The sequence below is a fragment of the Salvelinus sp. IW2-2015 genome, linkage group LG19 (assembly GCF_002910315.2).
Source record: "Salvelinus sp. IW2-2015 linkage group LG19, ASM291031v2, whole genome shotgun sequence".
Taxonomy (NCBI): domain Eukaryota; kingdom Metazoa; phylum Chordata; class Actinopteri; order Salmoniformes; family Salmonidae; genus Salvelinus; species Salvelinus sp. IW2-2015.
The window spans coordinates 30,074,115-30,080,129 of NC_036859.1; positions in this window are offsets into that span (position 1 = coordinate 30,074,115).

Consider the following 6,015-nt stretch of genomic DNA (forward strand, 5'->3'; position numbering starts at 1 on the left):
TGTAACATCATACGTCGCTCACAAATAGGCCCCCATACGTGATTACATCTAATGTGATGTTGAGAGAGCAGCAAAAAGCTGACCGGATCTCCATCTGAACATACTGTATGTAAACATCCCTTCAGAGTGAGGGCTCACAGAGAACCGATATAGTGTTGCTACGACAGTGTTACTCAAAGACAGAGAACGGTCAGTAAACAATCAAATTACCATGCGAGTATCATGGAWCCATATAATGTAATTCTGACATGCCATGCCATCACATATCTATTACCCATGCCAAAAATAACACAAAAAATGGTACTTACAGTCATTGCAGAGACACACTTGCTTCTGAAGAGACTAGTGATCGAAATGCCAACCCACCGAGGGACAGCGATGAGCCGAGAGTGAAACCATTGAGCCGGATGAAACCAAGACCGCTTCTGGACGCTACAGGGAGAGATGTAGTGTGATCGCCCAAGGATATCAGTCATCTCCAGCATCTGTCTTGGATCACTAGAGCCGGAGACTCAAAGCCCTATGGCAACTAACCAGCTGACATTSAAGACTTTCAAGAAAAGATACACGAAGACAAACACCCCTGATCTATGCTAGACTTTCAAAGACGCTGACACTTCATGTTCCGTAGTTCTTGTGACTCAATTCCAGGGATGACGACACAGCAATGTTCAATTGTCTGTGTGTGTGTTCTGTAGAGTAGGATATGAAAATATATAGTGGTGGACAGAATGGGGTGAACGAGAGGGGCCTCCGTGTAGTCAAACAGTATCATCAGGAGTGAAACGATAAGACTGGAGGTGACAATGAAGACAAAGAACAGACCGGTATTAAATATAGGGAGAATCTCAATGGCATACTCCTCGTGTCCTTTCTTCTCACCTCCTCAAAAGGAGATGAAAAATCCAGAAGATGTGAAAATCCATAGGTCCCGCCCCTCTGACCTTCTCCTCCAATGGGTTTTGAGAAGGAAGCAAGGCGAGARGACGCAAGGAGTATGCAATTGAGATTCTCCCATAGTGGACAAAATGTGGAATTGAAGCAAGGGAAGAGGGAAAAGTCCAACCGGGTATAAACCCAGGTTGTTAGTGTGAAACATAACTGTGTAAGTCCACTGAGCTAAAGCCTAGGCATTATTTTGGCAAAAAAACATAAGCATAATTCACTGAACAATTGACTAAACCACCTCCGAGTGATAAACAAAGTCAAGACCAGAATGGTTTAAAATTGTGTGTTGGAAGTGTATCATATCATATACACTTGGAGATTAAAAAAAAAAAGTATTTATTTATTTTACCTTTATTTAACGAGGCAAGTCAGTTAAGAACAAATTCTTATTTACAATGACGGTCTACCAAAAGGCAAAAGGCCTCCTGTGGGGACGGGGGCCTGGGATTAAAAAGAAAAAACAAATACAATATAAATATAGGACAAAACACACATCACAACAAGAGAAACAACACAACACCACATAAAGAGAGACCTAAGACAATGACATAGCAAGGCAGCAACACATGACAACACAGCATGGTAGCAACACAACATAACAACAACATRGTAGCAATACAACATGGTAGCAGCAAAACATGGTACAAACATTATTGGACACAAACAACATCACAAAGGGCAAGAASGTAGAGACAATAATACATCACACAAAGCAGCCACAMCTGTCAGTAAGAGTGTCCATGATTGAGTCTTTAAATGAAGAGATTGAGAYAAAACTGTCCAGTTTGAGTGTTTGTTGCAGCTCGTTCCAGTCGCWAGCTGCAGCGAACTGAAAAGACGAGCGACCCAGGGATGTGTGTGCTTTGGGGACCTTTAACAGAATGTGACTGGCAGAACGGGTGTTGTATGTGGAGGATGAGGGCTGCAGTAGATATCTCAGATAGGGGGGAGTGAGGCCAAGAGGGTTTTATAAATAAGCACTAAACTAGTGGGTCTTTTTATTTATTTTTATTCCACCTTTATTTAACCAGGTCGGCCAGTTGAGAACAAGTTCTCATTTACAACTGCGACCTGGCCAAGATAAAGCAAAGCAGTGCGATAAAAACAACAACACAGAGTTACACATAAACAAACGTACAGTCAATAACACAATAGAAAAATCTAAGTAAAGTGTGTGCAAATGTAGAAGAGTAGGGAGGTAAGGCAATAAATAGGCCATGGAGGCAAAATAATTACATTTAGCATTAACAAGTGACAGATGTACAGATGATGATGTGCAAGTAGAGATACTGGGGTGCAAAAGAGCAAGAGGATAAATAACAATATGGGGATGAGGTAGTTGGGTGTGCTATTTACAGATTGGCTGTGTATAGGTACAGTGATCGGTAATGTCACGTTCTGACCTTAGTTCTTTTGTATTTTCTTTGTTTTAGTATGGTCAGGGCGTGAGTTGGGTGGGTTATCTATGTTTTGTGTTTCTATGTTAGGTTTTTCGTTTGGCCTGATATGGTTCTCAATCAGAGGCAGGTGTTAGTCATTGTCTCTGATTGGGAACCATATTTAGGTAGCCTGTTTTCTGTTGTGTTTTGTGGGTGGTTGTCTTCCGTGTTTGTGTGTTCCACACAGAACTGTTTTGGTTTTCTTATCGATTCACTTTGTTATTTTTGTATTGTTGTCGTGTTCAGTGTTATTAAATATAATGGACACTTACCACGCTGCGCATTGGTCCGACCTTTCAGATGAGGAGGACGAATTCCGTTACAGGTAAGCTGCTCTGACAGCTGATGCTTAAGTTAGAGCGGGAGATATAAAACTCAAGCTTCAGTGATTTTTACAATTCGTTTCAGTCATTGGCAGCAGAGAACTGGAAGGAAAGGCGACCAAAGGAAGTGTTGGCTTTGGGGATGACCAGTGAAATACACCTGCTGGAGCGTGTGCTACGGGTGGCTGTTGCTATGGTGATCAGTGAGCTGAGATAAGGCAAGGATTTACCTACCTCTGGGTGTTGAGGACATGGGTTCTACTAGAGATAGCTTGAAGCTGACAATTGACTTGTGTTGGTGATAAAAACGTAAAAGCTAGCATTCTGTAGACAAGATGTGGTGTGTGTGACTTGATATAGAGAGAGCCTGGAAGAGTTAAGAAMAATGCCTCATTGTCTCATCTTCTGGCATCTGGGAAACTAAGTAAAAGACCATCCTGTGTGAATAACCAAGGTGGCTTATGGGAAGGTTAGAAGTGACTGACTAAGCAATCTTGCTATCAGCTATATAAAAACTGTGCATCATCTGTAAAGGCTAGACTCTCAGCCTAACAGTCAGTCAAGACTGGTGGGCTGACGGTCTCATTATTACAATAATTAATCTATATTAAATAAAGATGATTGTTGGCCTCCCGGGTGGCACAGTGGTCCAGGGCACTGCAACGCAGTGCTAGCTGCGTCACCAGAGTCTCTGGGTTCGCGCCCAGGCTCTGTCGCAGCCGGCTGCGACCGGGAGGTCCGTGGGGCGACGCACAATTGGCCTAGCGTTGTCTGGGTTAGGTAGGGTTTGGCCGGTAGGGATATCCTTGTCTCATCGCGCTCCAGCGACTCCTGTGGCGGGCGCAGTGCGCAGTGCGCGCTAACGAAGGGAGCCAGGTGCACAGTGTTTCCTCCGACACATTGGTGCGGCTGGCTTCCGGGTTGGAGGCGCGCTGTGTTAAGAAGCAGTGCGGCTTGGTTGGGTTGTGCTTCGGAGAACACGTGGCTTTCGACCTTCGTCTCTCCCGAGCCCGTACGGGAGTTGTAGCGATGAGACAAGATAGTAATTACTAGCGATTGGATACCACGAAAATTGGGGAGAAAAGGGGATAACATTTTTTWAAATTAAAAAAAGATGATTGTTTGAAGAAATCTCTCAGTACCGAATTTCCATGACATTTTGCTGAGATCCTGGTTGAAGACAGCAGAGGTACTGTATATTTAGAGGGAAAGTTGGTCAGGATGATATCTAAGAGGGTGCACATGGTTACGGATTTTGGGTTGTACCTGGTAGGTTCCTTGATCATTTGTGAGACTGAGGGTATATAGCTTAGATTGTAGGACGGCCGGGGTGTTAAGCATGTCCCAGTTTAGGTCACCTAACAGTACGAACTCTGAAGATAGATGGGGGGGCAATCATTTCACATATGGTGTCTAAGGCACAGCTGGGGGCTGAAGGGGGTCTATAACAAGCGGCAACGGTGAGAGACTTGTTTCTGGAAAGGTGGATTTTTAGAAGTAGAAGCTCAAATTGTTTGGGCACAGACCTGGATAGTATGACAGAACTCTGCAGGCTATCTCTGCTGTAGATTGCAACTCCGCCCCCTTTGGCAGTTCTATCTTGTCGGAAAATGTTATAGTTAGGGATAGAAAATTCTTGATTTTTTGGTGGCCTTCCTAAGCCAGGATTCAGACACTAGGGCATCCGGGTTGGCGGAGTGTGCTAAAGCAGTGAATAAAACAAACTTTGGGAGGAGGCTTCTAATGTTAACATGCATGAAACCAAGGCTTTTATAGTTCCCCTGGGGAATGGGAGTGGTGCAGGGGGCTGCAGGGTTAACCTCTACATCACCAGAGGAACAAAGGAGGAGTAGGATAAGGGTACGGCTAAAGGCTATAAGAACTGGTCGTCTAGTGCGTTCGGAAAACAGAGAGTAAAGGGAGCAGATTTCTGGGCACGGAAGAATAGATTCAAGGCATACTGTACAGACAGGGGTATGGTAGGATATGAGTACAGTGGAGGTAAACCTAGGCATTGAGTGACAATAAAATAGGTTTTGTCTCTAGAGGCACCAGTTAATCCAGGTGAGGTCACTGCATGTGTGAGTGGTGGAACAAAAGGGCTAGCAGGCATATTGGGCAGGGCTGGAGGCTCTACAGTGAAATAAGACAATAATCACTAACCAAAACAGCAATAGACGAGGCATATTGACATTAGGGAGAGGCATGTGTAGCCGAGTGATCATATGGTCCAGTGAGTAGCAATAGATGAGTCAGGGAGCCAATTCAGTAGTCGCTACTACGCTAGGCGAGCTGGAGACATGGCGATTCAGACAGCGGGATTCAGACAGCTAGCGGGCCGGGGCTAGCAGATGGGCTTCCAGGGACGTCGGAACGGAAGAGCCTGTTGAAACCACCCCGGACGGTTACGTCGGCAGACCAGTCGTGATGGATCGGCGGGGCTCCGTGTCGGCAGTAAAGGGTCCAGGCCAATTGGCAAAAGAGGCATTGTAGCCCAAGAATTGGCTGATGGACCTCTTCGGCTAGCCGGGAGATGGGCCTAGCTCGAGGCTAGCTCCAGGCTAACCGTCTTGCGATGGGTATACAGAGATGACCAGTTTACAGAGGAGTATAGAGTACAGTGATGTGCAGGGATGCAAACTGGTGAGGGCCCAAAAAGGTGACACTTTTTTTTGCACTGAAACACGCAARAAATCCCTGCTAGGGGGAAATGCAGGTTTTAACTAATTAAACAACAAAGAATATGATCTACATGATCAGTCTCTGTGTGTAAAATAAAAAGTGGTTAATGTGAACCTAACTCACAGCTAAAAAATGTAAAGCAATCCAATGTTATTTTTTGCCTAGACTTTGCTGCAAATGACAGTCAAGTCTGAGAAAAAACAATACACTAATATTGCAGTTAGTCATGACAGCCTTTATAATAGAACGCTTGTTACCATGACAGCCTTTATAATAGAACACTTGTGACCACACACACAAATCTAAATATTGCACTTGGGGAAAAAACATATTAAAGTAGAAATGGAATGAAACAAACAGGCATTCTATTTTCACTCTATTATAGTGGCCTCTATAGTAGACATCGATCAAGTGCACAAGGCTACATGCATGCAAAAATAATGTTCACTGAGTAAAAAAAAGTATAATCCCCCCGTCACTCACACACAAGTGTTAGTGTCAAGTTCAAGACAACATAAGCAAAATCTTTGGGCTACACTGCACAGTATTACAATTGTAGACTTTCTGCCTGTGGACTTCTGTTCTACAATGTGCCAGCAGAGCATGATACCCTTTGTTGGCAT